The 22,717-nt window shown below is 37.0% G+C and overlaps 1 long non-coding RNA gene across 2 annotated transcripts in view; it reads right to left on the reverse strand.

Annotated features, from left to right (window-relative positions):
* The window catches only part of LOC116242993 (uncharacterized), a 62,727-nt gene extending 53,274 nt beyond the window's left edge, over positions 1-9,453 (reverse strand). For both annotated transcript variants that reach the window (XR_004169857.2, XR_016464310.1), the window contains exon 1: positions 9,394-9,453. This is a non-coding gene — a long non-coding RNA (uncharacterized LOC116242993). The remainder of the gene's footprint in view (positions 1-9,393) is intronic.
* Positions 9,454-22,717: the final 13,264 nt, after the last annotated feature.

Below are 22,717 nucleotides of genomic sequence, written 5' to 3' on the forward strand. Positions count from 1 at the left end.
ATAAATGAGCCCTTTTATTCAACACAGCCGGAGGCTCAGCTTTTGAACTCTCCACTGCCCTCGTATAACAGGAGGGAAAATCTCTGCCAACACTATCAAACTTCAACTGCTTGACTGCCTATGATGGAAGCATATTGAAAGCCCTGAAACTGAGGGCTTTCACCGAACACTCAACTGTATGCTTATCTGCAGCACAGACTATAAAAGGGAAACAGGGCAGGCAAGGAGGACTGCATCATCACAGTCACAGAACAGCAGCTTCGAACATCTACATGAAAATATAGATGGAGCCTGCGGGTCACAACAGATCAGAACAAGCTGTCACTTCAGACAGCTGTCATTAGATAAGTTGAGTACTAAAGTGCACTGGCATTTTCATTCTCTTAAAAATTAAGGTTTTAAAATTAACTGCAGAGCATCACAGCTAAAGCCCTCTGATCCTCCTTCATCTCCACCTGTTACAATTGGGCACCTTCCAACTTCAGCCCTGGCTGCACTTTCACCCACTACATATATAATAGTTCTCTCCTGCACCCTAATATTCACAGGAAGAAGAAAGCTAAACCATGGTCCCACAGCTCTGCAGTCTATACACTGAGGACTGTAACAAAAAATATATTTGAAAGTCAGCCTCAGTTTTTAGCAACTATCATTACTCAAAACTGCCCATGCCTTTGTTGTATTGGGGCTGACTCTCACCAGTCTGCTGCTTAGTCTGCATGCTAGGTTAGAGCAATCACTCTGACACAAGCACACACAGATTGGATTCATGTACTTATGTGTTCTCCCTCTGGGTACCAGAATGTAGACTGATTCGAAACTATGTAGTTAACTATAAAGTAAGAAGAAAAGCATGAGTAAAAGCTATTGCTTTTAATCTTAAAAAAAAAAAAAACACAGAAGAGAAATTTTAGTCATTACCTAAAGACAGAAATTTTAATAACAGTAGGGACTAACACCCAGAAATCTACTGCCTCAGGGAAGAGGCAATTCAGAGTCTTCCCTCAACGTTCCCTCAGGACACAACAATATCATGCTCTCAAAAAAACTCTGAAAGGAAAATAAAATTCTGTCCTCATCAATGCCAGCAGATAGGCTACTCTCCTGTGTGTAAGAGAAAAAGTTTGACTTGTTCATTGGAAGACATATTTAGCGTCATCTTCTGTTTCATGGGAGATGTTCCTGAGCAGTGTAGGAAACAGGTATAGGAAACAATGTCATTCTTAACAGAAAGGCTGCCTTTGGAGGTTTACCCAGGCTCCATATCCCATAGATACATACCTATATATGCAGATTGTAGGAACACAAGGGAACTCTTCCATGCACACTCAACACAAACAGGTGTACCACCCACATATCACAGTTATTCCATATTTCTGCAACAAAATGTGAACATGACAACGCATGATCTTTCAATATAGAGTCAGAGCAAGAAATCAAGATGTGCACTCGTGCTGTAAAGTAGTGAGCACTACCTCTTTCTCATTCTGAATCAATCATTTGCAGCTGGGACAAGTACTGTGTTTCCTGGTTCCTCTGGACTGCCCCACTTCATATTCTGTATTTCAGCATACAGGCTCTGCATTGTTGAAGAAAGCCTCAACTGAACTGAGGCTAATGGAGACCTCAGGTATGTTAACAGTTTACATCAATGTATTCTTGAATTCCTGTTAAGATATTCAAGAAATTCCAAACAAAGCAGAAGCCTTAATAGATATGAAAATAGTCTTTTTTTAATTCAAGAACGGGCCACAAGCCACCAGATAATAGAAAAAGTGAGTAGAAGTAAGGCAGAAATGCTGAAGAAACAGCACAAAAGAGCTATTTATAACCACAAACAGAAGAAAATGTTTTTTTAGCTATAGATGAAAAATGAAAAGCAAGAAATCTCAAAGCCATCAATAAGATAAAGGGTCAACTCAAGGTAAGACAGAAGGAATATCACGGGGAAAAATAAAGCCAGTTGGAACAATGCCTTTGAGATGCAAAAATACATACCTAAGACAATTCAGTCTGCAAGACTGAAGGAGATAAGCCAACAAAGTGGCTTTCCACAAAATAAATTCTTCAGATAAGAAAACAGGCCTTCTAATTGCTTAGTAATTGTTCTGTCATTTAACTGCACACTCTCATTCTGTATGGCTATCCTCCCTGTAATGCATATACTTCTCTGTCTTTGAAATCCTATCCAAGAAAGTTGATCTTCCAGATAAAAGCTAAAAGTGTGTACACTTCCTGGATCCTGCTGTGAATGGGTTCTCTACAGCTACAGCTTACCTATTTGCTAATAGTGTAGGGAAAGTAGAACATTGTATACATTTCATCACATATTATTGGATTGCATATATTCTGCTTCCATTGAACATAAGTGTTAACATCAGCTTTGATTAATAGTGATGGTAGTAGGAGAATCCTACAGAATAAACACTGATTAAATGGTTCTGCATCCATCACTTATCCTTATTAATACAAATTGTTTTCATCAATTCTTAATATAATTGAGGTCTGTGTTTTGGAGGGTCTTTATTATATAAGCAGGTGCTGTTGGAATTAAAACAATAGAAACATTTTCCACACTGCCACTCACACAAAAATGCACAAATAGAGCTTTAAATTGCTGATCATCATCAAGTTATTGGAACAAAAAATTATCTTTCAAGTCCTATTACTGTTACAAAAGGAGCAGCTCAATGTTTTTGGGCTTCAGAAAAGCTGGAAACAGGTTTTTTTGTATGAAGTCTGAATACTTGCATTTAACACTAGGTGGCTTATAATAATTTCTGTAGGAAAACTGAAGTACTGGATGCAATAGCCTCTACAGACTTCAATGAGATCCATCCTTCACTCACACAAACAAGCAACTTCTACTTTAGTTGTACTGTGTTCATGCCCATTTCTAAACACTGTGCTCTTTTGACCCCCTGTTCTCATTCTGGAGAGGGGAAGGGCTATTTCCTCAGCACTTGTGAAGAGCATTCCTCATCAGCTCTTGGAGGACAAGAGGTACCAACTCATATCTTCCTAATCATATAACACATACTTTTCTTGTACAAACCTATCCATTTAGGGAAGGTAATAATGATGAAGGGGGAAATTCTGATCTGAGAAACAAAAGGAAAACCACCATTGTACAGGACAGTCCTGCCCTTCCCTTTTAATAATGCACAGTCATGATTCAAGAAAAATATAGAACAGAAACAGAGCAACACATACTACAACCTGATAGGTAACAAAACAGTTGTGTTCAGAATTATTTTTAAATAAACTTTCAAAAGAGTAGTGACATAAGAGAAGCAAATTAAGCAGAAATCACACAATCTCCAAAATGATCATTACTTAAGCAAATGAGACAAACATGAAAAATAAATAAAGATATTGACAATGATCTGCTCCTGCAAAACTGTAATATTTTCAAAATGTGGAACAATTTTCCATTACTTATTTATAATGTATCACTCTAGACATAAGGAAGTTGTTTACAAGTACACATTGCAAAGTTTACTTAGCTCCCCCAGTAACTGTGAACGAATGAACTGGGAAATGGTTATTTCTGTGCTTTAATGTCAGATCAGGACAGTTGTGAATAAGAACAAGTTGATCAACTGGACAAATGCTGCAGTATTTTTTTGCTTTGATCTCTCAAGACTGCTGAGTTACTAGTACAGTTTATACATAGTGTTTTATTTGGGGCTAAGTTCAAGTATTTCTCTTAAAGTGATCTAACCTAAACTTTATTTTTGCTCAGTGTTGTTAACTTCAAGTTGAACCCCAGTTGAATTAATTCAGCTTCCCCATAAGAATTTAAACTGCCAGAGCTACTTTCATTTTAGGAAAATGGCTCCAGCTGAAGGAGGACCTTTACTCATAACAAATCAGTTGTCAGAAGTAGAACCAAACCAGGTGTTCTTTCCAATTAAATGCAAAAGCATCCTCCTGGAGAAGTCAAATAAGGTTAAGCTTCAACCCAGAGATCCTTTTGGATCATCTTTGTCTAATGAGACAAAGTCAGACTGTAGGCAAATGCCAGCCAGAAGGTAATACAAAAAGATGCAGAGTCTTCAAAGACTAGGAGCCTTACAAAAAAAGAAAAAAAAGATCTTGCTGCCATTTCCTCACCTCCCACCTCCACTAATCAGTAAATGGGTTTCAGCCTTAAAACAAGTGTACAATCTCATATGGGTGGAGTTCAGGGCATGAAAATTGAGGAACTGTAGTTTTACAGGTTATTTCTTCAGAAATGGATGAAATAAAGAACGTCACAAGTGTTTTGCATAGAATTTCTGAGAACTGTTATACTCAAGAGAGACAATAAAATTTAATAGTGAAACAGATGATAAACACACCTTAGTCCCTTCTACCTGCATATTTTCCAGACCAAGACCACCTGCAGCCTCTCCCCAAGCTCTGCTTCTTCCCTCTAGGTATCCCAGAGCAGAGGCTTCCTTAAGCAAGGGTGGAGCTCTTTTATAACCTCAGCAGATGATTTGTTAGTCAGTTTCATCAAGTGATCTAGGGCTACTCACTAAGCAAAGACAGCTATGCTAGCTGTCAGATCCTGATTGACTTTTTGCTGGCGAATAATTTTCTTTGCTCTACTTATTTATGAAAGCTAAATGAGTTAGGGTGTTACCCTATAGTTCAGCATCAGATGTGGGTTACAGCCAGTTTTCATTTAAACTGAATTTGACATGCTTAATATACAGTGCTGAAGAAAATCCTGCTTCACTTCTTAAGTGAAATAGTGTATTTGTTTGACTGGGCTCACTGTGAAAGTCACATAGGTCTTTCTATCTTGAAAAGTAAGAAACATGCTAATTACTTTTTTATGATATCTTCATATAAAAGAGCACTTTACACCAATTAAGCTCTGGTAGTGCTTGATTGCAGGGCACAGTACTTTTCACTCCCTTTTTATGTATCTGGTACTTAATTTCTCCATCTACGTATACAACTGCCTATGAGAGTCATTAAAGGGAGCCTTACTGTGTAGATAAGCTATATCAGTTGGCAGGAGCCTTACATTTACAACTGACTTAATTTGCTGTTGTCAAAAATACAATAAAAATGACTAGACAATAGAAGCACCAATAATTTTTCCCTAAAAATATTTCAGAATATTAACACTAATGTTGGAAAGAAAACAAAGCTCAAAGTTTGTGTACCCTATTATTTAACAGAATTTAAAAGCCTCAGGTTTGTTTTTTTATATTTCAGTAAGAATCATTTTCTCTATTCTGCTGACTGGAAATGAGCAGACATTTGTGCTCCAAGCAATTTGCATTGGACCCCTGTTGTAGCCAAAATCAACCAACAGTTAATTTTCCCTCCTGCAGGTGGGGAGAAAGTTGGCAGCTAAAAGTGCAGTGCAGCTTGATCCACATTCTACCACTCTTCCCATATTAGCCTTGAAACATCTGCTCCACTGAGCCTGATAGTGCAGTATTCCTAAGGACAAAGACAGCTCCCATATTCACCTGGGAACTGCACAAGCCTAAAGCCTGCTGTTGTGAAAGTCCAAGGAATAACACATTTGTTCCCTTTCTAGGATGTTGGATTCTGTGTCAGAGAAGTTTACTATTGAAAGCATCTTATTCCTTATTCAGTCCTGAAAGATGAACCATAGTACGTTGCTGTGGAAAAGGATATAGTTTCATTTCCAGAAGTATTTATTTTACTATTTAGCTCACAAATCTGAGCTATCTCCCATCCTCGCTCTTATGAAACACAGCTGAAAGACCAGCTCTGGTTCTTCTATAAAGATGATACATGACAAGGGATTTTTAAAGATAACCTTGCTACAAAAACCTAGTTCTTGGCAACCAGATACATTTCAGAATGAAGAAAAAAGGATAATGGAGGCTATCAGCATGCGAATGCATGCAGAGTTTTTAGGATAATAATATAGTTAATCCACTTGACTAGGAATAAGAATTAGCCTAGCAGCTGTAGAGAATTCACACACACTGAGGGCAAGCGGGGCTAAGGAGACTAATAAAACTTATGTTTCAGAAAAACAAAAGAAATTCGCAATGTTAATAGTGGAGAAGGAAATTATAGAAGAGCCAGATTAACAGAAGTAGTCTTTCGTATTTTTGTTTTGCATTTGACAAAAATCCTAGGATGCAATGACAGCAATTTAATAGTAACTCAGTAAGAGACAAAAGTAATGACTAAACTGGGCAAAAAGTCCATAAGTAGCTTTGAACTAATAGCCAGTGAGGTTTCTGAGCCAGGAATAGGAACTTTCAGTAGATCTCTGAATCTTCAGGAAAAAAACTAAAACTGGAGTAGTGTGGCATTCAGGGCATCCATTTTAAAGTCTGCTAGGCTATGTAGGAGACTGTAAATCTTTCAGATACTATCACTCAAGTCTGACCAAAGCAAATGTAACTGCTGAATCTGACCAGAAAAATTCAAAGAAAAGTAACAGTTGAAGACTTGCACAAGCTGAGAAAGGTTATAATCAAACTAATTTAATCAGTTCTGAAATCAAGGGTTTCTTGATAAAGAATGCCATGCAGTCCTGTAGACTACTTGGTACACTGGCACCAACAAAATGGATCACTAAAGTGAAAATGCATGTATTCAAACAGCAAATAGACGTTGCACATCCAGAACAAGCATTGCTACTTGAAAACAAAGGTCTAAAGGATTTGGGAAGGTAGAACCACACACAGGTACATACAAACAACCTGTCCCTTTGTTTTCTTCAGTCAGTTACAATACTTGCAGTCGTTGCTGCAGACATCTCAGCTATAACCCCAATCCTAGTCTCAGTACTATCTCCAATATCATTTAGGCTGCATCTAAATCCTCAGAAAGAAGATTAGCTGTCTTCATGTATAGAAATTGGGGAATGTTGAATAGAAACTTCATGAGATTTTCATCTTTACCTATTACCAGTTTATCATGCCCATTTGAAGAAGAGTATTAACAAAAACTGAGGCAGAATGAAAGAGAGAATAAGGGAGTCATGAAATAGTTTTAAAATCTTGCCTTATAATGACACTTGGAAAGCTTCAACTATTTTTCTTATTACAGAAATTACTTCATCTAAGCCTAAGCACCCAAGAGACAGAAATTTGACAGAGGGCTCTTCAATCTGCTAGTAAGAGCTTTGAGCTAAGTTTGAAGTTGTACCAATTTAGACTGAAATAGATACAAAATTGAGGGTAATACACATCTGAAAAAAAATGGAAAGAGTTTCGTTGCCACTTCTACTATAAACTTTTAAAATAGAGATAAGGTATTTTTCTCATAAGGTATTCAACAACGAATTCATTTAAGAAAAATACAATTTATAGTAAAGAGGGTATATCACATTATCAAACTATACCTCTCAGTTTTATAGTCACTTAGCTGGATATGTACAAGATGTTACATTTACAGCTTTCACATAAAAAGTTTAAGATGTTTGGTAATTTTCTCTGGCTTTGTTTCTTTCTAGACTTTTCCTATGTACTTTCCCTAGACTTGATTTCAACCCACCAACTCTGTTTGGACCTCTTCCTTCTCTTGCTAAAGAACTAATCTTGTCTTTCTTTTGCTTCTTGTCTTTTTCTTCAGTTTTAGCTTTCCTTCAGCCCTTCCATTCTTCTCCCCTTTACATTCCCTCATTTGCATTGCCTTCATATTCTCAACCTTCCTCTTCTTTATCCTTTTTATTGTTCCAATCATTTTGTGACCACATATGGAACAAGTTTTTCAAGGAATATAAAAATTAATTATGAACAGCTCTCAGATAATAAGCAAATTTTGTGTTATACTAAGCCAAGATGTTTTAAAAAATGGGTCACAACATCAACTCCCTGCAAAACATATGGAAATGAGTTATAATCATGCTGAAAAGCAGTATTTCAGCTAATTGTTCTTAATTCTGACTTTGATAACTTCACTGATAGGGAATTTTTAAAGATTTTTTAAGATACAAAAGCAGAAACATTGAAACCAATTTAAAGAGTCAGCTGAAAATATATGTATACCTTCCTCCATAAAGCTAGGAGAGGTCTCATTGTTTTAGAAATTCTGACAGGTGTACCTGAAAGGCATTATCTTCTTACGGGCTCCTAATATCCTTACTGAGATATGTTGATGTGTTCAATTAAATTCCTGGTGTGCAGCCCCAGATTATAACAATTATTTATTCTCCCACAGATCCAGCAGGGTTTCCAGCCCTTCTGTCTCATTCCTTCAGGATCTGACAGTCCAAGCTTGGTAAAACTAACTCTGTGTCCACTGACTGAAACTAATCACTGTTTAGCAGTTTAGCTCCAGGCAGAAAAAGTTTCTTGATTTCTAATTGAGAACTTTATGCAGAAGTCTGGCATATTTAATTCACTTGACACTCTCCTACAAATCTCCCCATGAATTCTCCAAAACATCTTACATTTCCCCATGTAAAATTGGTATATGGATTAGATAATCAAGAATTAAGGAAATGCTCATCACAGCCAAATTTCTTCTGAACCTATCCAGAGCACTTCCTTTTCACTCCAGTCCTGCACATAGTTTTTTTACTACTATTCCTGTAAATAAATACATTCACTAAGGCTGATCAGTATCCAGGATTCATCTAGTTAGATGTTAAACTTACCACTTCAGACATTGCTTTCCCATGAAAGGCAATCTATTCTAACTGACTTTCAATGAAACTTACACATAACTGCTCCTGAAGAGAGAGAATTTGGCTTTTGAACAGCTGCTCAGAAGTAATAGACTACAAAAAAAAAAGCATTCTTCCTATGTATTGCAGCATTCACTTCAAAAGCCCAACAGCACCTAAGAGATGCTAAGAAATTAGAATTCAAATGTTAATTGAAAATGAATAAAATATTCATGAATAGCGAGATTGTCCCAGAAAAAAATATTGTACATACAAAGTATAGCCTAAAAGCCTTGATTCTTCTACTTTTTATTTTTCTTAATAAATATATTTATTCTCTTACTTACATGTTAACTTTCTTCAAAAAGTAATGAGGAGGTTTAAGGCAGAAACAGCAGATGGAAAAGTAAACTAATTAGACAAATATTTGAAAAACTGTATTAGAGATCACAGGCAGGGCAATGGGATCATAAATCACTGAATTCCTCACCCAGAGTTCAAATAGAAACACACAAGGAGAGACAAAAGGTAATTTATTAGCTGATAAGAAATTCATCAGAATTAATGGTATTCAGTGTGTTTTGTATGCATTTGAAGTAGCTACACCTAAAGGACCCTAGGAGCCAGCAGTTTCCTCCCACTCCAGCCCCCATATGTTTGGCTGCTGAATGTCCCTGACCCTGGGTACAGGCAGTAGCAAGGCTGAGCACATCCTCCTGATGTGTATGATGTGATGAGTATCAATAATCATACATGCAAAAAAAAAAAATAAATAAATAAAAATTACTCACCTGACTGGTAGTAAGGGTCTCTGACAAGAGAGCATTCCCCCCAGAAAGCAGTCTTCATCCAAAAAATCCTGCCTTTGAGACTTGTCCTTAAATGAGCCCAGAGAGGGGAAGACCCAGAGTCCATCCCTTCCAGTCACGTGGGAATTACAAGGGAATTGCTTGCACCTGTGCCTCCTGGGCCAGCCATACCCTTCAGCAGGTGCTCAATCATCAGTTCAGGCCGTAACCTAACAGTTCCTCTACAACTATGATAGCCCTTTAATAGATGAGCAGCCTGCAGCAAGAATAAGTGGCATGAATAACAGAGAGAGTAAAAGCCAGACAAGTTGTTCATCTGGGGCCAATGAAAGAAAAGATCATAAAGAACCATAAGAACCACTGATCTCAAATAAAAATAGGTATTAATAGAGGTTGCATCAAAGTGTCAAATAAAATGATAAAAGAAGCATAGGTACAGGTGTATGTTTGCAGAAAAAGGAGACATTACATCTTGGACTACCTCAAGAATAAGGTAGGACATACACCCCAAATCACTGTTTCCACCAGGAATCTGACTACACACTAACCAAAGTATGCGTTAATCGCTCTTCCCTTTCCCCATGTGAATCTGCCTCCTGTAAAAGTCTCAAAGGAACTGCAGAGAAATGTGCCATATGCCAGTGCAGTTGGCTTTTGAGGACAGAGATGAGAGCAGAGAAGTAACATGAACATTTCTCATGTGTTGGACAGCCAGGGCTGCTGTACTGCTGTACTGATTATTTGACCACATGTATCGTTGAGTTGGCAGCTCATTTCCAACTGCTGCAGCATAGGACACACTTCTACTGAAAAGGAAATTAAACAATGTCTGTTTACTTTTTCCCTACGTGTCATCTTCGCTATCTGCCAGTCATACATGTGCTATTTACAAAAAGACTTTAAAAGCGTTTGTAACTGTTTTCCATCCAAAAGCAGCTATTGCCTGCTAGTTCTACTTGCAGCAATGTAATCTGATACTTCTAATGGTGAGGATGGCATTTGGCCAAACTGAGATTTGGAATTTGTTTACCCTCCCAACAGAAACATTTCCATCATTTCAAAAATTTTCTACACATTTCTAAAGATATAAAGGCATTGAAACTGAATTTCTGTCCTAAAAATATTGGAGTTTCAATCAATCTGCATTTTCCCATGAGAGTGAGTTGGGGAGAGAAAAGCCTTCTCAACCATGCTGCTCTTGACTGTTTCTTGCATGCCCACCAGCTCTGTGCCACAAGACAAATAGATGCAAAGAGTTGTCCTCCCTACATAGAGGAGTTTACTGTCCAAGTGGTGTGAATAAAGTTATAGAATTTGTTGAACATTCACTGGCCAGATGATCCAAACCAGTGCTTTAGAAATTTTAAAACATTTGTTTGGAAGAAAGGGAACATGAAAGCAAAAGGCACAAATCTGGAAACATGCAGATGTTCTTCCTACTCTTTTTTTTTTTTTTTTTTTTTTTAAAGGAGAATTTAAATGAATTCAAAAATGTTTTCTGAACAGCTAAAAACATCTCTCAAACTTAGAAACTTGAAAAACTGAAATTCTATCTTGTTCAAGGCTCATGCTACAGAAACTGCTTTATGCTGTGACTTATTAATGATGCTGAAATCATTTCAGAGAAAGAAAACATAATGGATATATAGGTGAATGCTTCCTATTTTCAGTCATGCTGGAGATGCAACAGTTGTTACATTGCTTCCAACACATCAGTCCAGAGAAAGAAAAGTGGTCAACAAGAAAAACATATGAGTTGCAGTGAAGTATTGTGAATTGCTGAACTGGCAGCGGTTATGAACCTTGCTCCCTTTTCAGATGTTGCTCTGCATTTTATTGTACACTGCAAACGTAAGCAGGACACAACTTGTAAAATAGCTTGTTAAAAGACATTCGGAAGTGCTCAAAATCTAAGAAAGTGCATCATGTTTTACCTGGAAACTAGCCTAAGAGGTAGAGAAATGAGAAAACTTTTTGTAATGGTCATAACTTTGCAGGGAAGGTGCTACTGCTTCAACAGTTGTGAGAACAAAAAAGTTTTGTGGTTTTCTTGGTGGGAGTGGAAGAATGGTACCCCAAGGTCAGAAGCAAAGACTAGTGAGTACTTGTGGTGTCAGTCCAAACTAGACTCTCCTATAAAAGGTCTCAAGAAGCAGGTCTGTGCTAGTACCTGGAGCCAAGTAGTTGCCTGTTTCTCATATGTTGGCCATCACACTTAGCGGCCTGCCTCACTCTGTCACAAGCTGTCTGTAGCAGCAGGGTGCAGGAGATGGCCCAGGCTGTGGTGGGAGGAGTGAGGCGGTGCTCAGTGGCCATTTGTAGAGTAGTGAATACTTCTGGGTGGTTGTGATGGAGCACACTGAGCAGTCAGGGCACTCTGAGCTGGAGACAGGGACACAGTAGTCTGTCCACATGGACAGAGATAGTCTGTTCCACCAAACCATGTCACCACAGAAATAGCCACACTGAGCACACTCAAAGAGCTCAAATCAATATTTAAATGCTTCTCAGGCAGCTTCCTTAATGCATCACTGTACAGTCAGATGAAGTCTTGATGATTCTTGTCAGAGCAGGACCTTGGCCTTTCGGAATAGACAAGGACAAGCTCCGTACTGAACTTGCCAGGAGATTCAGAGAAAGATGTGACAGCTTTAGACACATAATTCAGCTCTCCTTCATGCTTAGTTTTGTTTTCTTTGTTGGTTTTGTTGTTGTTGTTTTTGTTTGTTTGTTGGTTTGTTTTTTGTCTGAAAGAACTCTGACTCTAAAGAGCAGGGTCTGCACAGACACTATGTTTAGATGAAACAGCTGTGGCGATAAATGAAAGGCTTGGTGACTCTAGGGTTTTGTGACTATCATGATGCTTTGATTTTAATGGTTTTAATGGTTTTAATCTGATGCTTTGCATCCTTCTCTGTGAAATCTGCAGCTAGCTTGAAGGCTGTCTGTGGGAATGAGGATTTCATTGAACGATGGAAATAAAGATGGAGGTTATTTTGTTAAACTTAATTGGAGAAAAATGAATCCCACCTATTCTTGCAAATGTCTGATCAAAAGGCCTGCATTTTCAACATAAGGTTTCTTCTTAATATTTTTTCTCATTTTCAATATGTGCCTCTGTAGTGAAATCACAAATCCAGCACTACAGCCTGTTTGCAAGCAGGTTAGAATTATTTCATGCATGCAGTAGGAAAGCATGAGAGTATGTACCAGTGCAAACTGCAGTGAGGACATGGTTATGCTTGCAAGCTGACAGGTTCCTATTTCAACTTAGTTCCTTCGTTCTTGGAAGTATAAAAATAATGATGTAGGAGAAGCAAGATTTGTAAAAAGAGATATTTTGATAGGTCTACTGATAAAACTGAACCTGTGTTTTCTAATTTTCAAATATGCAAACCTTCAAAATTTAAACTTTGACATTTAAAACAGAAGGAACACATTTATTTTTTCCTTGAGTCAAATACAAAAAGAAGATTACAGGGAAGATTTGGAGGAATGGGAGTCTCTGGCCACTTCTTATGTTAGAATGATGTAAAAGCAGCAGTCTGACCCTTTCCATATAAAATCTGGCAGTTATCAGTTTTCTTTCATGATAATACTGCCAAGGTTGTTGTTGTTTTTGCTGTAATCTAAAATAAAAAATGAGAATTCTGTGTGTGTGAACAAAAAAGAGCAGCTCTCTGCTGGTTAACTCTATTGCTGACCTGGGTAACTGATTAATAAATACTAGTACTGCACACAGGGTTTGTCATAACTCAGCCATAACCCCCACTGCCCCAAAGACAATGCTTTACAAAGAAAAACAAAAGGATGGAGGACATATGTCATGCATATGAAAGGAATTAAGAGACAATATTAAATATAAACATTAAATATAAGCATTTCTCCGTCTCAAATATACTTTTTTTGCTGAAGAAAAATATAATCTTTTTTAAAGAAAACTACAGATCTTAACAAACAAGAACACTGAAGTATCACAGTGGGAATATCTCAGCACTAAAATGGTAAGTTAGAGAGAGCACTTCTACTATGTTAAAATACATAGCAAAAATAAATCTAGTAAACTTTCAATAAAAACATAAGGCATTTTTATTAATAGAATATTATTCGATAATACTTATCCATAAATATTACAAAATGAATCCACAAATGTTCCCTTCTCAGTCACAAATCCCATTCCATTTGCTGTCATTATATCCTCACAGTATCAGCATAACTTTTGAATGATTATATTTTGTTGTGGTTTTCCCCTATTGAAGGGAGACCTGATTGCTCTGTTCCAATATCTGAAAGGTGCTTACATCAAGAGTGGAGTTGGTGACAGGTGACAGGACTAGGGGAAATGGCCTCAAGTTGAGCCAGGGTAAGTTTAGGTTGTATATCAGAAAACTTCTTTAAAGAAAGAGTTGTTAAGCACTGGAATAGATTCCCCAGGGAGGTGATTGAGTTACCATCCCTGGATGTGTTTAAAATCCATTTAGGTGTGGTGCTCAGGGACATGATTTAGCAGAGGGCTGTTAGAGTTAGGATAGTATGGTTAGGTTGTTGTTGGACTCAATGAAGATCTTTAAGGTCTTTTCCAACCTGAGCGATTCTATGAATCTATGATCTGTGATTCATTATTCTAAGGGTCATGCAACATTTTCAAAAAAATTATAAACACTTCATATCTTATTGTTTATTGTTTGGAATTTGTGAAGAGTGGGAGGGATGATGAATGTACAGAATGACTGATGTTAAGAGAGCTGCCTACCTATTTATGTCATTAATATTATCATTCGTATTTAAAAATTTGAAATTGTAATGACAAAAAAAAAACGTTTAAAAACAACAATTGTTTGTAGTGTTAGTAGTAGTAGCAGCAGCAGCAGTAGTAGCAATAGTAGTAGCAATAGTAGTAGTTGTTCTTGTACTTCCCCAGCAGGTAGATGCTGAAAGAACAATAGGATATACAGTTCTCTGCCACCTTATGGAAAACCAGTGGAACACATATCCAGTTGTTTTAATTCTCAAAGTAATTTCTCGGAATTTATAACTAGATTAAGTTTTCCTCAACCCTTCTGAGATTTGGTATTTCAAGATTTTCCCCTAAATCACCACCATGTACAAACACGTGATTAGGTTAGCTTCCATGCGCTGATAGAAGTAAGTGAGAGCAGTTATAAGTTACATAAATATAATTATGTTTCTTCCACATTCACATTCAGTGAGTCTAGGGCTTGGTAAAAATGATTTCTGAATATTCAAGACCTAACATATGCTATCAAAACATTATATTGCACTATTTAATTTCAGGTGGATACAATTTGAAATGTCACACTACATGACTTATATTCCACTTGGGAGTTAAAATCCTTTAGGGATTTTTTGGCTTGCTGGGCCACAATGAGTAAAGAGGAATTTTCTTGGGCTGCATATAAAATAGATAATATAGTTAATGTATATAAGTAACAAAACTTATTTTTAACATGTTTTTTATTAAAGCATAAAAAAACAGAGAGAAACAAAAACATAAATAGTGAGTTATTTGGTCTTGTTTTTGTGAAACTAATGCATCAATGTCTGGTTCAATGAAAGTGATTGCAATTCTTAGTGCATTCTCAAGGCATTCATCACAGACTTTTGATTAAATATTACTCTTTTTGTGGTTCATCCCTGAAAGCAGTTGTTCACAAGTAAGTGTACATACTGCCAAAAAGCAATGCTATGAATAAGATGGGAATATTAAGGATATTTTCTCTATTTAAGGTAGGTCTTATTAAAGACTAGTAAAGATACAAAATCATTTTTTTTCTTAGAGTTGAATGTCTGATTGCAACTCTATACATTCCATTTGAAAATACAATGCATATTTTATATTTTATATATGTAGGAATACCTACACAGGTGAGGTATTTATGTCAAATGGAAGTGGAGTAACAAATATAGCAAAAAAATCGATGATGTTTTTCAGAAATCTTGAAATCTATTCTAAAATTTCCTTTATCAAAACTGAAAGTAAGGCTGCGTATTTTTCACTATTTACAGGACTGCATTTATCCAATGCATCAAAATGCATGAAGTTATTTGCCATAACTTGAGCTTGCCATAATTTAAGTTTCATTTTGAATGCTTTTATTGTCCAATCATATTCTATGATATGATTCTATTGTTTGAAACATAGCACAGATAAGTTGACCCTCACCTTGGAGATGCATGTTTAACTCATTTAAATGAGTAGTCAAATTTACAAAAAAATGCTAAATCTGTGAGCTATTTTTCTTCTTCAAGTTCTGGCACAAGTTTTCCTTTTGATTCCATAAATGATTTGATTTCATTTCTCAATTCACAAAATCTTTTTAGCATTTTACCCCAACTGAGGCACCTGCCTTCAGAAAAGTAAACTATGACCCCATAGTCAATCAACACCCACGTTTTTAAGAAACTCCTGGAACTGTCAATGATTCAGTCCATATTATTAGTCTTTACAACAGAGTGCTCATCTATCCATTTTTCGTTGAGCATTCTTTTTACACCTGTGGTTTTTATTTTGCTGGGTTCTTTTTTTTTTTTTTTCTGAGAGACCATGACGTAGGTTGAAATATTAGTATCTGCAATCTCTGGTTTTCTCACCAAGTAGCACAAGCATGTGTCATGTATAATACACATGGGGTTCAGTGCAATTTAAAGTGTATGACAGGTACAAGAGGCAGAGTCAGCACTGTACCGTGCCCTTCCCTTCCTCTGGTTCCAGCCCAGCCAGTGCCTATTGCACACTGATTTGATTATTTGGTTTGATTATTGCCAAGCAAAGACTGCGCACTCAGGGCAGAGTAATGACAGCATAGGGCAGGGGGCAGCCACAGTGCAAGCTGAGCTGGATTGGACATGTTTGCTTTATAAAATAGCACTTGGAGATGTTCTGCTCCTTGCAGTATTTACAGGAATACTTTGTGGAGAGTTTTCTTTTGAAATTCTTCAGTAAATTTCTCTTAACATCCTCTTAGAATCAGTCAGTAGTCTCTTAAAAATAATCAAGCTTGACGTGAGATATAGAACTTCATCCTCCCTGGTCTTTTTCTGCAGAACATCACCTAGACAACCAGAGAGCGTCTTTTTGAGATGCTGACATACGTATATGTCTGAGAGCAACACATTTCAAACTCTTACATGATACCATTGTGCACTTTCCTCTCAAGTCTTTCATCTTCAAAGATTTTGTCCAACTTCCTTTAAAGTTCTTTTGAAAATCACTATACAGGTACTTATTTACATAAAAATATTATGTAATGAAACTCAGATAGTATTGCATTCAGTACCTATCATTGCAGTGACCCATGTACTTTCATTGACGTATAAGAGTGGCTATCCAACTTCAAATAGCTGAGCCATGAAAGTATCGTGACTGGACACAGTTCATAACTGCTAAACTGGTATTCTAATGAAATTATTTTATCAAACAGGAGAAAACCTTCTGGAAAACTGAAGACCCTTCAGATCCAGTTTCCAGGAATAATATGATTTTTTGAGGACATTATTGCCTCATGAGGTATTTGCTCAGATTACTTTTTCAAAGTAATTTGGGTATTTTCAAAGCCAATCATGAAAATACTCACAGATATTATCTACATGATGCATAACAAATAGATGTGCTGACAGTGACTAAGTGTCTACCTTCCATTTCAAAAGTTCATAACTTCAAAAGTTGAAGGCACAAAGAATCCAAGGTCTTTGCTTTAGACTAAGAAAACAAGAGGTCAGCACTTGCAGAGATTTATTCATTTATAAAAAAAAAAAAAAGGGAAAAAAAAAGAAAAAGAAAGAAAAAAGCAATTGTAAGGTCCATACTCTAAAGAGTTCTTGAAATACTCTTAAATGTTAACATATGTTAAGGCATAAAATACCTTTATAAATTGCCCCTGTTTGGGAGACTCTCAGAACAGAGAAACAAAGGATTGAAACTGGCCTTGGTGTGACATCAACGGTATATTTTTTTAGGCCTGTGCACTCTGTGGGCCATTTTACAACCTCCCTTTCAGATAATTAATTATACTTCTTAGGAAGTTGAGCCCATGTTGAACTACACTTGACGTCCTGCACTGAGTAAGATTTCAGAGAGGAATAAAACCTATGGTCAATGGAATCAACGGCAATGCAGAGGATGGCCAGCGGTGCTGGGAGGTATTCTATCCTAGGTCCATAGGAATGTGTGAGCACTTTCCCAGTATGATCACTCTACTGTCAGGTATTCCAGCTTAGTCCCTTCAGTTTTTATAGTCCTTATCAGAGACAGGATGATTGCAGGGCTTACTTTGGCAAAGCAGCAAATTACAGCTTCTCAGTACAAATGCACAATGACAAGTAGCAGTTCCTCCATCTTTTTGACTCATGGACACTTGAATGACTTTTAATTTTGTCCAAGTATATTGCTTTTTGTAATGTTAACAGAGGGGAAAGTAATTTATTGTTAACTGCCATATGGATCTGCTCTGATCTGCAGCAGTTTTCCATCTAGTTAATGTTCTTTCATCATTGCTAGATGAGCTTCTGTTCTGCTACCAAACTGTCCCTGATACAAAGGTAGCATAACAAAAGTTAATACTTAAATCCTAACATTTTTTTCCTTTTGAATTCTGTAAAATTCTGATTGACGCTCTGCAATGGGAATGTTTTATAGGTTGCAGATTGCTTGTAATAAAATACATAGTGTCATTAATATTTGGTTTGTTAAGATAATAGTGATTAAATTATAACGATCAGTGAATCAGTTTGCCTTAAGGACAATATTCCTATGAGAAATTTAGAGACAGAAGTTTTTATTTCAAAGTCAATATGGTCTTTGACTTTGAAAAGCATGGATCCTAAATTTCTCTACAGTCATTCTCCTTTTACTTATCTTAAATATTGTGCTTGAAATTGTTCTCCAGCTATCTAATAGCTTTCCTCAGAAACTGTATTGCATATCAGCATGTCTCTAGCATTTTCCTTGGTATTTTGCTTTAGCTACTGAAGATTATCACAGTCAAAAAAGTTTTTATCCTTTCTGCTTTTGAGCTGCTTGGGCTGTCAACTCTAGTCATGATTTCATGGTGTGTCTTTGTAGGCCATAGTGAGTAGTCTTCTTAGTCTGCTCATTTACTCTTAATGAAAATATTTATTCACCCCCAGGCACTGTAACCCCCTGTCATGGTCTTTCATCTTTTTCAGATTTAAGAATCTCTAGAAGAAAAGTTTTCAAACTGATTTTAGTATACTATAATATAGTGTGATACTGCAACAATAATATTTAACAATGGTATACAGGGTCTAGTATTTGCTTGTGTCTGTAAAATGGATAAACGAACTGTTGCCCAATTTCACTGCATCTGTATTACTCGAGTTGATTTTCTAATAACCTTCCAGGCAAACATTGGTTAGCAAAATCACTGACTTTCCAGTTAATGACTATAAAAGAAGTATTCGAGAGTATTACATGAAAGAAAGCTCTGAGATTTTAATATATGTGTTAGTGTTATTTATGTCTTTGAAAAAGCTGAATTATTGAATATATACTTTATGACCTTAATTACTAACACAACGAATTACTTAGCACAGATAAGATTATGAACATCAAGTAATCAAAATAGATTGAGAATGACTTGATGACAAAAATCTAGAAAATAATTTTCACTTAGTCATTATTTTCAATAGACTGCAGACAAGATATTGAATTTGTGGAATAAATTACCCACTCGACTTCTAAAAATGCTTCAGCCTTTCATATATATCAAAACAGGTGTTAACTTAGTTAAATAGCTTAGCTTGAGAGGTAGTAAGTTCCATGGTTCTATCTCTGTGTCTGCCAGGGGTTTGGTCAAGTTTCAAATATAGAGAATATCTGCATTGATTCTACATTTGCATACTGCCTCTTTGCCCATCAGATCTATGGGAGATGTACATAATATTTTCTATGTCTATCCTGTGAGCACAGCTACCAGTGAAGTCCATAAATAAAGTAGCCAATGAATCAGACCCAATATGTCCTGAGTTCTCTTCAATAAAAAGAGAAATACCACACAAGCAACCTACCTACCCATAATACTTATTGACAGGATATAGATGTTATACTGGGTAAGCCATAAATGCTGTACATTAAAATTTGGACTTATCATTTGGCATGACACTCCTTTCTTTCCTATAGAAAATTTCCACGGGTTCTGTAACCAATGTGCTTATGTCCTCCCTTTTAACAGCTGTACTGAAAATAACCATCTACCCTGTAGCAAGCATATCCAACTGGCGTGAGCATATGTTTACAGTCTTGCTGCACTTCTGAACATCCTCTGTGCTTCACCACCATAATTGAGCAGCAGAGGCCAAAGCTCACTGTTCCATTCTGCTGAGCTGTGTATGCTGCAGTGTTTCACCAGTGTTTGCAGAAAGCTTTCATCAGCAGAAGTGCAACATATATTTATTATATTCTGCCAAATTTGGTTTGTAATTGTAGGCTCTCTACCTCAGAGTCACATTAAACCAAAGAAGAAAAGTTTTCAATCATAAAACTTGAATGCTTAATAGCTTAAAAATAGGATGGCCATGCTTTGGAAAGAACATTTCACCCATGCACTTGGCTCTCTAGACATTTGTTCTAGGCTTGCTTATTTTCTTTAAAATAACCATGATTTTCTGAGAAAGAAAGGATTTAGCAGTAGTCATTCAAGGGTTAGAGTTGAAGAAAAACTCAGAGAATCTCAGTCTGGAGCTAATGTCTTTTACTGCAATAGGACATTTCACCACCAGTAGGATTTTTTGCAAAGTTTTATTAAAATAGAGTACTTATTGAAAGTTCATATGAGAGTAGCTAGCACAATTACAGCCACTTGTGATTCAGACTCTCTCTGCTCCTTCTTTCTGGGCATTCATGTGTAAGTGATGATGTGGAATTATTCCTAATAGTTATTTACTGACCCAAGTGATGACAACATTACAGAATCACAGAATCCTAGGGGTTGGAAGGGACCTCTGGAGATCATCAAATCCAACCCCCTGATAAAGCAGGCTCCCTGCAACAGGTCACAGAGGTAGGCATCCAGATGGGTTTTGAATATCTCCAGAGGAGTATCCACAGCCTCTCTGGGCAACCTGTTTGAGTGCTCCACCATCCTCAAAGTAAATAAGTTCTTTCTCATGTTCATATGGAACATCCTGTGTTCCAGTTTGTGCCCACTGCAATTTGTTCTGTCACTGAGCACCACTGAAGAGATTCTGGCACCATCCTCTTGACTCCCACCCATTTGATTATTATAAACATTGATAAGGTATTGAGATTTTCATGTTAATTTTGTTCACATAACAAATTTTATGATTCTATTGTGGTTAAAGACTTGAAGAGAAACATTTCATAAGCAATAAAAATTCATTCATCTTTCCAGCAATGTAAGCAATGATTTACATGTAAATGCAATTTCCTTCTACCTGCAGAGATCCCAGTAGTGTGTGCTGCAGAAAGAATCCTGAAAAATGAGCTTATACATGCAAACTGCATCAGTGTGCTTGCTGTATCTGATGCCTGGTAATTCCATTTCTCTTCCAGCAGCCTTAAGCAGACTCACTGTGGGACAGGTTAGTTCATTGCATCATTCCTCTCTTCATCCTGCATGGCCCTGCAGCAATCAGTGTTTCAGTAAATTACTGGCTCTACTGCCCAACCTCCAGGACTTGGTCATTAACTTCTGCCACAGCTCCCTGCTGCCTGAAGTAACTCTGTCCTAAGGAATGCCTCAACATCCACCAGTTGGAGAAAAAGTGAAACAGACAAAGACAGAGCTGATCCCTGAAAGGTCAGTCTATGCTATCAGAATCTATTATCAGTCATACAAGGACAGAATGTTTGTAAGGTGCCGGAGTGTATAAAGATCCTCTGTCAGTGAGTAAAAACATCCATATTACTTCATACAGCCAATACAAATAGTATTTCTTGTCCCACACATTTCAAAATCAGATTTTAGTGGCTATGCTCACTATGCCCATGAGGGAACCACCTTCAGAACAGCTTGAGAGTACTCCTCACTGCCTCTGGTGACAGTGCCCTTCTCCTGACACCAAAATGCCTTCCAGCAGGTTTTCACTAATTCACTCCTTGCATTTGGTGTCTGGGCACCTCCTTCTCTGTCTTTGCTTTGCCTCCTCCAGATCCTCTGCCTGGTCTTCATAGCTGACAAGGTCTGTTTTTGAGTAAGACAAGAAAATTGTAGAGGCTATAAAAAAGTTTGAAATAATACAATGGATGATGATTACATTTGGATTTTGTCTTTTTAGTTCACATTAATTGCCAGTTGTTTCACTACACAGTGCAAGATATGGCCTTAAAATTACCATCTCCTTTTTTGTTTGTTTCACTTTTTTTTCTTAAAGAAATGTCTGAGCATTACATCAAAAACTCCTACAATATATATGTCAGAGAAATAGTCTTTAGGCAAGTAAAACTTCTGAAACAGCTTTACTGAGGACATAGCAGAATTTCTTAATACACAGCAAAACTAGATGAGTTTGCAAAGAACCGGAAAAAAAATGGAATGTTAAGGATGCAGAAGTGATAAGAAAATATGCCTGTAGTTATTGTTCATGCAGCAAAAAAAAATGTACCTGAAAATGATGAAACACAGAATTTACAAAATTCTTATTATCCAAGTAGCAAGAAAAACTTTTTGTAAGAAGGAGGTCACTGATTTTGTAGAAGTCATCAGCAACCACAACAAAAAATAATACTGAAGACTGACTCTCTGAGAGATAACAAATCTCTTGGAAGCTGGAAATGTGTGCTTTGCTGAGTTTTCATATATTACCCTTTGTTCCAGAAAAATTACTGAATTTAATCAGGGTGTGTTTTCTGCTCAAAGACTCTGGATAGAACCTGTGAGATGCTTGGCATACTGCTCCTTCCTGTCCCATGCCACAAGGAAATAAGTCCTGCTAGCCAAACTTCTACCTTCATATAAACCCTTAAAATGCAACTAGCTTTATTTCTGAAAATAAGAATGGAAGTTGGACAAGGGAAATATGGGTGTATTGCCATAGCAACTGCAGCTTGAGAGCTTGTACCTTCCCGGGCTACACCTTTGTCCAGAGAGACAGCCATATAATTTGATTCACAAAGACATGTACAATATGCAGATAAACCTCAGGCAGTAGCCCATGTATCTGTGCCCTCCCAGTTCATGTGCACTTGCTGGCAGGACTGGAAAGAGGGAAGTTTCTTCCTCCCAGGAGGTTTCACATGGCAAGACAGCATCCTGAAGGGACAGCACCATTGCTTGCATGGGACAAATGTGGTGCCAAGCACAGTCTA

This window comes from Phasianus colchicus, chromosome 2, assembly GCF_987193195.1.
Source record: "Phasianus colchicus chromosome 2, bPhaCol1.hap1.1, whole genome shotgun sequence".
NCBI lineage: Eukaryota > Metazoa > Chordata > Aves > Galliformes > Phasianidae > Phasianus > Phasianus colchicus.